The sequence below is a fragment of the Cebidichthys violaceus genome, unplaced genomic scaffold (assembly GCF_023349555.1).
Source record: "Cebidichthys violaceus isolate CVI_PGR_0920_01 unplaced genomic scaffold, fCebVio1.0.p SCAF_24, whole genome shotgun sequence".
Classification (NCBI taxonomy): Eukaryota; Metazoa; Chordata; class Actinopteri; order Perciformes; family Stichaeidae; genus Cebidichthys; species Cebidichthys violaceus.
Window position 1 is genome coordinate 6,387,764 of NW_027176417.1, and position 15,398 is coordinate 6,403,161.

Below are 15,398 nucleotides of genomic sequence, written 5' to 3' on the forward strand. Positions count from 1 at the left end.
AAAAAAATTAAAATAAATAATTAACTTTCCAATTTAAAAACGATAGAATAATCATGTAAAGAATGATTCCGTCAAACAGTTTCTACCACCTATCAGAGGGCTGTGACCAAAAAAAATTATATTAATAATTTGAAAAAAAGAAAAGGAAAAAAAAAAAGTCTGAATTTATTCTCTTCAATGTTTTGATGTTCTATTTTTGGTTTCGTTTGTTTGTGTCTGCTTTGTCTTACGAAATCCAACAAGTCATTTTATAGTGAAGAAAAAAAGCAAACATATCCTCTATCCAAAGATTTTCTGTCTCTTCAGGGTTGTTTAGGCTACTTGTTGCTTTATGCAGATCTTTTGTAGTAGAGGTGTCGTGTGACAGCTGGTTTCTAATGAACAAACTTTTCACATTTTCCGCTTTTATTTTTAATTAAAACGGAAATACTTGAAAAAAAAAAAAAACCTTCCTGTTTTGAAATATTTTCAAAAGAAAGTGACGAAGGTTTGCACCGTCAGGAGAAGAAGAAAAAAAAAAGAGCGCTAATGGCGACAGCTGCTAATATTCAGCTGATTGGAATGATGCTCGCGCACAGGATGACGTCAAGCTCGCGCTCAAGCTGACGGGCGCGCGCAAATCAGCACTCGCATTCAGCCTACTGTATACACACACACACACACACACACACACACACACACACACACACAATGCAAGGTGAAATAAGTGCAAACCTAGTTTAGCATACAGATGAAAACACACACACACACAGACTCATGTTTAGCCTACTGTACAAACACACACACACACACACACACACACACACACACACAATGCAGATGAAATAAGAAAATCACTCTGCACACACACATGTTCTCTCTCTCACTCTCTCTCACACACATGTTCTCTCACTCTCACTCTCTCACACACACACACACACACACACACACACACACACACACACACACACACACACACACACACAGTGGTCAGCAGCTAAAGGCAGTGGTAGCCTCCATGTGTGCCCCTGGCTGAAAGCTCTCTCCCTCCCCAGAGAGGGGGCAGGTGTTACTCCAGACGAGCCAAGACAACCAAATTACTGGCCGTCTGGCACCTCCCGTGGGAAAAACCCGGGAGAGAGGAGGGATGGGAGAGATGGAAATTTATGAGCGAGCGAGCGAGCGAGGTGTAATATCGCCAAATGGTATGAACAAAAAAAAAAGACCCAAATATTTATATTTGCTTGCGATGTAGAACCGCCCATTGCCATCGATTGCGCTATAAAAAGGGGGGGGGGGCTGTATAGTTGAGTTCCAGAGCGATGGAGATGTGGAGGATGTGTGAATGCTTTTATCTGAGCATCATTAGATTAACGTGAGTGGACCTTTTTTTTGCCCAAGCATGGGTGGCCCCGAGAATTGAACCCTTCACCCTGGAAATGCCACAGTTATCTATCAGTCGATCGATCTGTCTGTCTGTCTCTCTCTCTGTCTCCTCTCTCTCTCTCTCTGTCTGTCTGTCTGTATTTCTCTCCTTGTCTATCTATCATCTCTCTCTGTCTATCTGTCTATTTCTCTCTCTCTCTCTCCCTCTCTCTCTCATTCTCTCTCTCATTCTCTCTCTCTCCTCTCTCTCTCATTCTCTCTATCTATCTCTCTCTCTCTCCCCTCTCCCTCCCTCTCTCTCTCAGGTGGCAGCAGCTGCACTGAGGTTTTAGTGATAGTCATGTTTGCCGTTTCAAATCTTTTTCTTTTTTTTCCCCATCTGTGGAGAACTGAAGGTTGTATGAAATGTTCTTTCCTTTTAAAGCTCAAGGGCCTCCTGTGTCTCCATTTTCTTTCTGTTTGGCATCTGTCAGTTTGTCAGTCATCCGCCCCGCCTGACTTATCGTTTTATCTTGTATGGTGACAAGGTTTCTGTTAGCGTGGTCCACATTCTGGGCGTGAACTTGAAGCGAGGCGACGGAACTTTGAAGAAGAAAGAACTCATTGTTCCTCTTTGAAACTGAAAAGTTGAATCATACCCAATAAAACACAGCCTTGCCAATTTCAACACACATATAAGGCGTTAGTCGGTCTGTTGTGACCAATAGCTCGTGGTGGCTAATGTTGGCAAACTTTAGAAATGATGCGCAACGGACATCGCTGACGGCAACAGTGGAAACTGCGAAAAAGTGATTAGTAACGAATCTCATTATGTCATTTCTTGGTTGCAGCAGCGGTTCAGCTCCAGGGTTAACACGGTCAGCGCTGTTTGCCGGTGTTTGCGCCTGTTAGCACCGTTAGCTGCCGGGTCAGCCAGTCGCCATGTTGAGAGCCATGTGGAGGCAATCCCTCAATACTGTGAGTTCAAAGCAACAGACTAAAGGGATATGTGGGCCACTACGATGTGTCGTCATTCTGTTAATGCCACAGTGGCCAACGTCGGGGTTCATTCACACCAATCTCAGCGCTGGGTGTTTATTCGCCCCAAACAGCCTGCACACCAACTGCACAGACGTTAGCTGTAAGCTAGCAAGCAACGGGTTGCTCCGACGGTGTGTGTGTGTGTGTGTGTGTTTAGTTCTGACTGAAACTCTGATCCTCCAGTTTCTCTGCTTTTTTTTCCTCGTTTATGTACGCTTATGAAGCCGATTTTTCAAACACCTTCAGCTCACGTGGACTCCGTCTGAACACACTTAAAACATGTAGCAGAAGGCCGTCACGAGCCTCAAAACAAAGGCGCCGAATGTGTTGGGTTCAACTACAACTGGCACCGTTTGCATCCCAAAAGAAAACCAATGCTTCCATTTAGATGTCTGATAACCATTTGATTTTAATTAGAGCATTTGTTGCACATCATTCAGACCGGACCGGTCCAACTGTCACAGGCCGCTCTATCAATGCTTCGACAAGAAACCAAAAAAAGAAAAGAAAGAAAGGACCCCCCCCCCCCCAATATGGTCTCGTCAACAGATTGTCCCCCTTCAGAACACAAAAACAAGCGGCGTGGCTCTGGCACGGGGCGCGGAGACTTCTGCTCGAGCGTTATTGAATGGAGGGGTCCATCTGCACGCCGGCCGCTGAGCACCGCAAGGCCATTTGTGCTCCTCATCCCGAGAGCTTCTCGTAGCGATCGGCCCTCTTCAAATTTATTCTTTTCAAAAAAAGCCCCAGAAGGGGGGGGGGGGAGAGAGAGAGAGAGAGAGAGAGGGAGAGAGAGAGAGAGAGAAGTGACAGGCGAAAAGCCCGGACCTCTAAGGGGCACCGAGCAGCCTGGCTGACAGTGTGGCCGGTGCTTGCTTCTCTCTCTCTCTGTGTGTGTGTGTGTGTGTGTGTGTGTGTGTGTGTGTGTGTGTGTGTGCGTGTGTGTGCGTGAGAAAGTACCACGTTTCACCACAAACCTCCCCCCCACCCCCACCTCACCACACACACTCTTTGCACTGTGGGCTTATGTAACGGTGGAGGCCGAGGAGTGACCATATGTCAGGAGGTGTGTGCAGACAGCAGGGGGATTATACAGCAGCCATTATCGTAGTATAAGGACATCCTTCACCTCATCATCATTCAGGTACACACACACACACACACACACACACACACACACACACACACACACACATTTAATTCAGGAGGAGCTCGCTCTGTGTAAATTGGACAGGGAAGGAAGAGTGTGACAACAATCAGCCATATGTTCGCAGCGCGAGGAGCAACATTTGGGGCTTTTTTCCTGGTGCCGCCCTCGCTTTCATCCTCCGCGTTCACGTTCAAGGAGAGAACCCCCGATTCCCTCCCTCAGGTGTGCGCCCGTGTGAAGCGTGCACATCCCTGTGTGTAGTAGTAGTAGTAGTGGTGGTAATAATATGAAGGGTGCTCGTGCAGCAGGAGTACAAAGCCGGGTCCATGTGTTGAAATGCGGCCCCCGGGATGGGCCGTATTATCCCTGCCTACTTCACCAGCAGGGTCCCGGGGCTCGGAGCTGGCTCATGGCCCTTTGTCTCCTAGACAGATGGAAATGGGCAGAGAGAGAGAAAGAGAGAGAGAGAGAGAGAGAGAGAGAGAGAGAGAGAGAGAGAGAGGGGAGAAGTGGAGAATCAAGGGAGGGAGGAATAGAATGGACGGAGAGGGGAGGGAGGGAGAAAGAGTCAGTCTGTTCTCATTAAGTGCTGTATTGAAGACGCCCCCCCCCCCCTCTCCTACAATGCGTCAGCAGCCGCGGACGGTACCCCCCCCCCCCCCCCCCCCTTCTCATTCAGCATCACGCTCCGACCATCTGTACCGCCGGCCTGTCATGAGGTGTGTGCGCATGCATATTAGGGCCGCTGCGGCGCGAGGCCCAATCTGTCGAGTTAAAAAAAAAAATAAATACAAAAAAAACCTGGAGATATTCATTGGGTTTCAATTTGGTTAAGATCTTTGAAATCCAATTGTTGGGCCTTTTGTTGTGAACGCCTCGTCGGTCGCGAGCCACTGTGAGCATGAATGGGAGTTTATTCAACATCCTGCTGCTGTCCCCCAGTCTCAGAGGACACACACACACACACACACACACACACACACACACACACACACACACACACACACACAGAGCCATGATGCAGCTTTCTAATTACTGAATCATAAAGACATGATGTCAACTCTAATCCTCTGTTATTAGGACAGAAAAAGTGTAGTTATTTGCTCATCGCTGCCCCGTCTTGAACTTCGTGTCCGGAACATTTGATCCATCCCTCATTTGTGTTACTGTTGCAGAAGAGAACAGGTTGTTTATTTGTTTGGTCAATGCAATGTCAGCAAATGGCAAATAAATAATAGAAGAGAGTTTGGTGACGTCTTGAAATGTCTTGTTCTGGTCGTAAACAGTCAAAATAACAAATATATTTACTTCACAAGACAAACAAAAACACAAAATATTCATATTTTAGAGTGTGTGATTTTTTTTTTTCTTCCATTTTTGCTTGAAAAATGACTTGTGATCTTCACAGATCAAGTGCACAACCGGCTGCATAAGAGCTGCTGTAAGGCCCTCACCATGTCAGGTTGTACTTTAGCACTGCACACATTTGCAGTTAATTAAACAACGAGTCAACCTAAAGCCCTTCTTTAGGGTCAGGGGCCCCTGAGGGTCTCTGGTACTTTGTGACTATTCGTACTCTTTAGAGTTATGTTGGTGTATAGTATTTATACCTTCTATTGTATTTTCCATGCTACTTTTTACACATTTTTTTCCCAGCTGGTTGCAAATCATTGAATGTCCAATCATGACTTCAGTTCTTTTTTTTTGGTGATTAAATTGCCTCAGAAACATTTGCTGTGAACAAGATGTGCATCTTCGTATGAAACCTATGAATTTACAGTGTATGTTATTTACCTCATGTCATCTCCTAGTCTATAACCACACAGCTCACACTGTATACACTCACCCGGGTTGGGCCTACAGACCGTATTTGTCACACACTGAATGTAATTGGCCCCTGAACAGAGGACCTCATCTGGCTGACTGTAAAGTGGGCTGAAAAATATCCGTGTGTCTGTGTGTGTGTGTGTGTGTGTGTGTGTGTGTGTGTGGTCTCATAAACCGCATCTCTTCCCACTTCGTCTTCATTTTTACGCGCGTTCATTTTTCTCCTCTATTTACCAAAAACCCTCTAAACTCATAAACTCCGTGTCTTTGGGGAGGAATCCATCCATCTTCCGGACACCAAATTGAATTGATCTCCGGGGCCCGCACCTCGCCTTTCTTCAATAGGGGGCCATCTGCGCGCGCGCTTCCCTCTTTGAATAAAACGTGAAGGAAAACACACACAAAAAATGTGACAGCACGTGCTGCTTTTTTCCTCGCCGTCACACGACGCGCGTGCCTACGAGGGTGCACCTCGCGCCGGCGTTCAGCCGTGTAATCTGATTTCCACGCTTTCGCTGCAGCTGATTGATTCGGCACATCCGGGCATTTAGCTCTTTTGTTAGACGCTGCATTGACTTTTGTTAATTAATCACGTCTTTATATGAACTTTTAAAAGCTGAGATGACGGCACAATGAACAAACACGCAGATTTACACGCGATCGACACAAATAACTTTATGATCTAACTTTAATTTTAAAACATTTGAGGCGTAAAACACAGCACGTGTAGAGAGCGTGCATCTGTCTGCGGGACGAGGAGCGACGATGCGCCCTTCCAAGCTTCCAGCCCGTGTAATAGCGGCAAAGTGTCACGTGGTGGCGCACTTATCTCAAACTACGGCGCTAAACGGCTGCTGATGCACAGATTCTGACACGGAATCTGTGCATGGAAAATAAAACAACAAGTATGTTATTATTAAATAGCCTTCAAAGTCATGTTTTTAAATATAAACAACCACTGCTGAATTCATACAGTTGAAGCCTATATGGAAATACTGAAAGAGATTAAAACACATCCCCCATCCTTGACACCAGCATCAGTGTTTATTTAGCTCTCCATGGGGAGGGGACAGGGGTCGTGTCCCAGTCATGACCTCCATTGTGTTCTGGAGGGGGTGAGATACATCCAAGGGTGTGTGTGTGTGTGTGTGTGTGTGTGTGTGTGTGTGTGTGTGTGTGTGTGTGTGTGTGTGTGTGTGTGTGTGTGTGTGTGCGTGCGTGTGTACAAAGGAAGACAAAATATTGATTCATATACAGCCGTGTAATTGCTGGAGGCATCTGTTGCCTTGCGGTTTGAACGTCCGTGTGTCCGGAGTGTGAATGAACCTCTCTCTCTTTTGTCTGGTGACACAATAGTGGACGAACAGCATCAGCAGCAGAGTAATGTGAAATCAATCGGTGGCGATATCTGTTTTAATTGATTTTGTGTTATCTTTATTGAACCCGATGGACTCATGGAGGTTAAAGGTGCACCGGTGTAGGGATTGGATGTCACTAATGCGCGTGTGTTAAAATGTAGTTCCTGTGATCACATTCTAAGAGAAAGAAGTCTTAAAAGTATGTAGATTTCACAGCCTTTTTTTTTAATGTTATTCTAACAATGCCAACCGATGCTGTCAGCCAATCAGGGTGCAGCATCTCGACTGCTCTGGCTGTGAGAACTCGATTTTCACATTTATTCCTTTAAATCCAGGATTTCACATCAAAGCAATAGCTGAGCATTTCAGAATCACAGAATCACACGAGATCCAGCCTTAATGCTAAGCTAAGCTAACTTGCCGCTGGCTGTGTAGCGTCACATCTACAGATAGGAGAGTGGTATTGATCTTCTCATCTATAGCTCTCGGCGCAACGCTGAATGGGCATATATTTCTCTCCAAGACTGAAAATATTGCAACTCTCAGATCAATCTGTTCCATAGGAGACACTCTCCTGCATTTCATGTCAATAAAAAACACCAGTGACCCCCGAGCTCATCCTGTAACACTTTATAATGACTTTATCCTTTGCTGTGTTGCATAACAGTGATTGGTTTAACTAAAGAAGCATAGAAATTATTTATTAAGTTTGGAAGAGCCAGTCATGTAGTATTCTTAAAACCCCCCCCAAAAAACTGAAATCTTTCATTACTTAAAATTCTTAATCAAAGGTAGAACTACGAGTGTTATTTAATTTAATTTAATTTAATTTAATTATATTTATTTTATTTTATATTTATTTATTTATTTATCTGTTTATTTATTCATTTATTTAGTTTTTTAGATGTTGGGATCGTTGGGTCAGGAGGGATGTACAGTAGCTATTATAAAGGTGTTTGATATTTCTTATTTTTCTCTCTTTTCTGAGAAGTCACTACTGCAAGGACTTACCAAATATGGGAGGGTCAGTGCTGAATATCAAAACATGTATGTTTACTTTATCGTCTTTTGAGAGGCGGCTTGAAGGCCTCAGTGACTGCATTGTGCCTCCTTCACTGACTGTGTCCGGGCCAGATTGCTATCGCTGAGCCAGTCACTGTTTGTATCACTGGCAACTGTTTACCTTGTTCAGCTTCATGAGCCGTGACAAAAACACTCCCTTTGCTTGAGTGGACGAGACAATAGATGGTGCTTTTGAACAGTTTGTGGTTTTTTTGTAACGTGTGCTTCTTCAGAGACAGGACAGAGGATGCTCTGGCTTGTTTCCATCAACAGTTTTATTGATCGCTGTCAATTTCCGCCGCTGACAATGTGCGACATCGTGCCAATCTAAGTGTTGTCGAGGCTCCCATCTGTTGGTTTAGGGCGACATCTGTGGGAGATAATGGATCGCAAATCATCAGCATTGACAGTGGTGGATTATGGGTTAAAAAGATGGACACCTGTGTGTACACTCTCATCATGTTGGGGACTTTTATTCGTCTGAATTTTGTCCACATGAGGAGTGAACTTTAAGAGTAATATGATATAATGTGTGTTTTTGTATACAGTAAACTATGATGCTGTTGTATGTTTGTATGGTTTTGAGACATCACAACTAGTTTGGAACCTAGCCGATATGAAACGTACACATGTGATGTGAAAAGATTTAGTTTTACGATTTTTTTTTGTGTGGTAACACCACAGAATATTTAGATATATAACTTTATATTTTAGTGTGCTATATTTGGTGCCCACTCCGAGAATCAGTACTGCCCCTGTATACAACACATTACTGTAATGAGCCAACTCAACATGCAGCAGGTTCACTTGAGACATTGGCAGGGGCTTCACGTGTTGGACACGCGCCCCCTAGCGCCGCGTGTCCGTACTACACCCCCCCACCCCACCCCACCCCACCCCACCCGTGCGCCGAGAAGCACTGCCCCCCCTGTGAAATTCCTGACTGCCGGGGTGATTCCTACGGTCACCAGGGGCTGCTTCCTACTGTATTCCTACCGTGTGCTCTGGGGGAAAACTGTGACAGTAACCTCTGGATAAATGACCGACTACGGGAGTGATATCTCCGCCGATAAAGGGTGAGTTCCGCTCCAGTACCGCCGGTGATACTGTCGGTCATATGTATTCTGCAGATGTTAGTGTGCGGGCTCAGTAGTGCGTGAAGCTTACATGTTATAATGCCCTGTGTTGACTCGTGAAGCCCGCAGACATGTACGTTGCCGTCTCTACTTGTTTCTGTGTACACGCAGAACAAAGGTTGTTGTTCGGTGTTGGGCTGAACGTGTTTTTCTTAAAGAAAGACTTGTGAACACGCCCTTGCTGTCTCCCCTACCTGTATGAAAGGGAACGCTTTCAACTTCGTTAGAATGCCCTCAAACTGCGGTCGGACAGACGCACAGCCACCAGACCGGCAAAGTTAACCGTATTTTGTGCAGTTTGTGCAAAAACGTCTTTTTTTTAAAGCGTCTCGCTCAACAAGAAAGTCACACAGCCACCGCGACACAGTACAGAACAAAAAAAAAAAAAAGTCAACTATGTTTCATTCGGTTGACTGGATCCGCATTACCCCGGCTGGTGCACCGCAGCTCAGCTGTAAACTGTAACCTGCGGCGGAGTTGCCTGCCGCGGACGGATACATTGTAGTACTCCCAGCCCTCTGAAAACAACCAGCAAACCGCCGTGGCGTGCTTTGGTTTCTCATGTAGTCGCACAAATAGGTTACTGAGGTGAGGAAGAGGAGAGGGGTGGGGGCTTCCAGAGGCCACGGTGAAACCGGGGACTTTCCTGACTCTAGGTCCGCCAGCCTGACGGGTCACACAGGTAGGAGCTGGGCGGGTAAACCGGCTCTGGAGCTCCAAGTGACGACAGGTAAAGTGGGACCTATTTCTCACCTCATATAGCCTACTTTCCTCTCTGCTTCAATTATTCTACGCTTAATATAACTCTTCCTTTTTGGTTGACTGTTCACAGTTAACAACCATAGTTCAGCTCAGCAGCTTATTTTGTATTTATTAAAATGGTTCATACGGTAGTTGGCGCCATGTCAAATTGGTCAAAAAAGGCTAAAGCAGGTGCTCCTGTAGCACGTGCTCAGCCCGGTGACATCTAATTAATAACGTCATGTTTGTGATGTCAAAAGACAAAAACGTTGCATAAAGAAACCAACAACGTATGCTTTTGCTGTGTTGTTTAATATTGGATATTTAAGATTAATATGCTTATCTTCGTAATAATCTAGCTATAAAATGTCAAAAATAGTACAAATTAAATATAAAGCCCATCACAATGTTACAGAGCCAAAGATTAACATTTTGAAATTGTTGGTTTTGTCCGACCAACTAAGCCTGTTGTACTTTTGTTGGACGATACATTGACCCAGAAATAATTGCGATAAATAATATTATTGTCATTTTAAGACCACTGATATAATAGCGCAATAATGAAAGTGCACTCTTTCAAAGAGCAATGGAATTTAAATTCTATATGTGAAAATATAACAATCCTCTTATAGTGGTAGGGAAATCCCTGCTGTTTATTGTCATGTAAACACAACGGGCCATACCGATGTCAGCGAAGAGGATTAAGCTCACGTCCTTATGTCATACGATAAATCGATAATGCTGGGATGTTGTCATTTTCCTGACTGGCCCACTACCAGCTGACCAAAGCTAAGATCTACTGTATTTACATTGGTATAAAAGAAGCAAGTCCTCACATTTGAGAAGCACGTGTATTGTCCCTTCTGAAGTGCTGAAATATGACAACGTATATTTAATACAAACATTGGTAACTACTAAGTAAAATAGGTTGCGGAGGGAACAAACACTGTATCTCAAATCTAGGTGTCTGAGCAAAAGCTGCAGGCTAACATTGTGAGATCCCACACAGACATTAAAGTGGCAACAAATGTTTCTTCCGCCCCATAAATTATGCGAGACTCTCGTTATCACGACGCCTTGTCTGATCGGGATGAGATTTCCATTTGAGAGCTCCGCGTGGATTCTTCCTCTGGTTCTGCGCGACAGCTGCAGAGAGAACATCGGTTCGCGATGACGACAGCTGTCGAGCTCTCGGATGTGTGCTGCGTGGGTGTGTTGCTTGCTTACAGAGCTCACAACATGTATGTTAATATCAGTTAAAATCATTTAAATCTGAATAAACGAGAGGTACAACCGCGTCTTCAAACGACTGTTGACACCTTGAGTATTTAATCATTTTAAAAATGTCTAAGAGGTTAGATCTAGCATGACTTGTTGAATTGTAATTGTGGAATAGCGCCGTTCCTAAGAAACAAGAGAAGAAAAGACTTTCTTATTCTGCTCCTTATCTCCATTTCATGAATAGCTCAACTCTGTCACTGTTGGACTTCTCAGCTTTTTGTGCCGGTTGCATAAAAATAGACCACATTTTCTGTCTTAGATATAACTTTAAATCAGACTTACATTTATACCCGTTGCGTAAAGCTTCCCTACGAGTGACTAATGTCAGACTGACTTTACAGGGCCGGTCGTGCAATGCATTATGGGTGGAACTGGCGGATGCAACAACAACGCCACGCCAACGGTTGAAATAGTTAGCTGATCTTCGAACAGATTGTTGCTTTTACCTCAGGCTTAGCCAGGGGGAGAGGAGGCTAACTTTCCTACCTCAATTTGAGACAACGGACAGGCTTAATTAGACTAGTCTAACCTGACAATCCAAGACCAGTCTAAGGCCAGGGCTAGTCTTCAACTAAGTTTATGCAACTGGCTCTGAGGTTTGTTTTCTGTGCTGTATTAGGACAGAAAGATGAGAAAAGTTAGTCTCTTGGGAGGAAACGGGCGCTCAATCAGTGTCATTTCCCCTGATTTCTGAAGATACCATCATCTCAAATGACCATCGCCAATAAAAGTCCGTCATTTAAAACGCTCCTTATACTCCAGAACTTGCTCTGAGATTACTGTTAAAGCTAGTTCTGCGTACTTTTTAATGGTGCCCATTTGTCAAAGCAGTCGTCTTGATTTGTCCGACAGCGTCAGACTTAAAAAAAAAAAACCCTCAGAGAACCTCACTCCAGCTCATGCACTCACCAGAGGCCGGCGTGTCTGCCGACCGCTCAGGTTCAGCTCACTGCGGTTGCCTAGGAACACCAGCACCAAAAACGCAACAGGTAAAAGGCCAAACATGTGATTCAAGCACAGGGGTTTGAGTCACTGTTAGTCAGACGTACCTGTTACTGAGAGCTGTCCGCAATCAACACTGCACAGGTGCAAGGTGCACGCTCTCGATCTGATCAGTCAGTGACGAGCACACTTCAATCATCTCTGATGATGCTAACACTCTGCTGTGTTTCTCACAGTGTGCCTCATTCATACCTCATCGCATGTCTGAGGGGCTAAATTCGGTGACGTTCGGGAATGTTAATTGAATTCCACAGAATTAATGACCCCTCATTCGCTCAGTCATGGACATGAACACAAGGAGCATGTGACCGGGGGGGGGGCGGGGGGGGGGGGGGGGGGGCTCTACCGCTCCCTCGTGTCCCGGCATGTCTCATGACAGAGTTACCTTCTTTCGAGCTGCCGCGAAGTCATCGCCGAGCGCGATGCCGGTTTTGTCTCTTTTATTGTGGAGCGAGGAGATGTGTTATCAGGGCGATAATAGAGGCAGAGCCATGGTTACAGAGGGAGGGGTGAGGCGAGAGGGAGGGAGGGAGGGAGGGGTGAGGCGAGAGGGAGGGAGAGGTGTCGGCGAACGAGCTGCATGCCGGTGGATTTAACGGTGACAAAAGCAGATATTTTTTTTTAACAGATTGTGTCAAAAGGCAGGGTAAATCTCACAGCCTCGTTATCCAGATTAAGGCATTTAATAATCCCCAATTTTCCATCCCGTGTTGGGTAACCATCGGTCGTACACACACCATTAGCTCTAAATACCTGAGCTTTTAATAGCATCTTTGCTCAAACTGGCAGTGCTCCAAGACCACATGTTGTCTACATATTCAGCCCCGAACGTTTCCTGAACGATTGTCTCTTTTTGAAATCAATCAATTGTTTTATGTTTTACATTACATTGTGTTATCGTACATCTGGTTCATTAGCTGCTCAAGGAGTACTCCTGCTGCTCCTCGCTTGACCTCCTCGCGCAGTGAGCTCGTCTTCAGGGGTCAGTTTGCCGGGCGGCTCCACCGCGGTTCAGTGACTTCAGTGACGAGGAAGGCCGAGCAGAGCTGAGCTGATTTGCGGCGGCTCCAGCTCTGCCCTCCGAGATAGAAGTATGTCCTCGGGTTGTTTGTCTACACCCTCAGCTCAGGCCGTGGGATGTTTATCCTGGAGTCGGCGCTCACCTGTTACCTTGTGTGCGGTTTGTTTTCGTCCTGCCTCTTTCAGTCTTGTAGTTCTTGTGTTACATGGAGGAATTTGGGAGAGGGTTTGGCACACAGAAGGCCCCCCCCCCCCCCCCCCCCCCCGAACAATGATTCACGTTCTCATGTGAGAGACTGTGCCCTCCGTGCCTCGTGATTGCTGCGATACTGTTGCCCTTCCTCCTCTCCCGCTCCGCTCGTCGCCTGGCGTTTGCCAGCGCAAAACAGACAAGCCGGCTGCTCAGCAGGGGTCTTGGATTACTGCGAGGAACCTGCCAGGACCCCCTGCCTCCCCTCCCCCCTCCCCCCCCCCCACTGTTGGGGGATTCCTATTTCAGCCCCGCAAACTTGAAGTGGTTCCGCTTACCAATTTTCTCTGGCACGGCAAAGACAGAAACCACATGTGAGAACACCCTTGGATCCTGTTCCACTGCGATATAGACCTCAGAGCCAGCATGCGGGGAGACACTGACTGACTCCTGGAAACACACTACAGAGGAACTAATCGATCAGATTTTGACCGAGCGGCTCTCTTTGGTCGAGGCTGCACTCTGGCTGAACCTGGACCACGCACTCATTTCACCCTATTAATCCCTCATCTAGCCGCGCGCCCTTCGCTTTTAAGAGGATTAAAGCAGGTGATGGGAATGCCTCCGTGACTGTGTCCAGCGTACTCAGCAGTCGTTAGTCCATGGGTGAATTCCTGCGGTAGAGCGTGAGCGGTGCCTAGCAGGTCCCTTGTAATCCAGGGTCCTCAAACCACAGGGCCCAGGAGCCCAATCCAGCTACAGTGTAATAAAACCCCACATGTTTAGAATGTATTGTGTTGTTATTGTTTTTGTTTGATCGTACATAGTCCCCCCCCCCCCATTAGCGTTAAATGGCACCCAGATAGTTTCAGTGCTGTAAACCGTTGTCATATCTCAATTACCATTCAAATGGTGTCTGGAAAACCCCACTGCACCTGAAGTATTCAGTAGGATCAGCAGCTGCTGGCTGGCGGTGAGACGACGGAGAACCAGTCGAGGGAGGGTTTGTCACCTTGTGAGGATGATTCAGACATTTGAAAATGAGCAAATATCCAAATATACGGTTGCGCAACCTTCAAAGCATTTCCAGCCGCCTACGACAACACAACAGAGGCGCCCCGCAGATGTGCCGACGCCACAGAACTGGGTCAGACGAGGCGTTTTGTGCCGCCGCGTATTTTTGGACCAAGTGAAGTGTGTTTTCCTTCAAGTTGGCAGATAAGGATTGTGAACGCGGAAAAAGCAGGGGGCGCCTTGTGTTAGACCAGCCTTTTTAAAGGTGCATCTGAACTACGGTGTTTGGTTTGTCCTTTCTGGGCCACCGTAGAAACGTGGAGACCTGCTCTGTAGGTAGATACGAAATGGTTAATTCTAAGCCGACGAAAACACAACGCTTCTCACCTTCAGGTGATTTTACACTATAGAAAATGCCGGAGCTATAACTCAGCCATAAATCCTCTGGTGCTGGAAGCCTGTCCTCAGAGTCTCAGTGCAGGTTTCCATCTCGAGCACTCTGGATGATTGATGCAGATAGTTAGGAATGAGTTCACACTTCCCCCCCTAGAACACTGTAGATAAATAACTTTAAGCAAATGTTGAGCCCTGTGGTTATAATATCGGCTATTCCTCCGTTATGGATGTTTAACGCCGGCGTGTAGGCGGGCCGGCTCAGAGTGCACATGTTCAGGGAAAGTGAGTTTTATCTGAGCAGAATTTTGATTTAGCTCCTTTTGAGTTAAGTCTCGAAACTACATTTCACACTCGACATTTTCCATCCCGCCCAGAGCTGCGAGTCACGCAGGTACAGATGTTTACGGCGCCCCTCCAGCTACCCGTGACTCACTCCTCTCTTCCTCTCTCTCCCCCCTCTGTTCGCGCAGTTAATCAAATACTTTTAATCCGAGCAATGGTCTCATCTTTCATGTTTGTCGTACAAACCACCTCTGCCTTGATCCTCTCGGGAGGGAAGAACGATGTTAATGGGAATGACTTGATATAGGGTTCAATTGCCCCGACGAAATTCCCCTGGAATAATAATTCATGCGAAAATCACAGCGTTATCGAGTGGATAAAAGCGTCCAGCTGGAAAAACTTCAAAACGTTGCATGTAAAGTGAGATCCGTTGCATGCATTTCGTTCTATAGTTTGAACTGTAGCACGTCTCGTTGTGCTGTCACCAGACAGGAATAAACACTGATCCTAATAATGACCGTTCATCTGTAGAAACACCAGAAATCTAATCTATT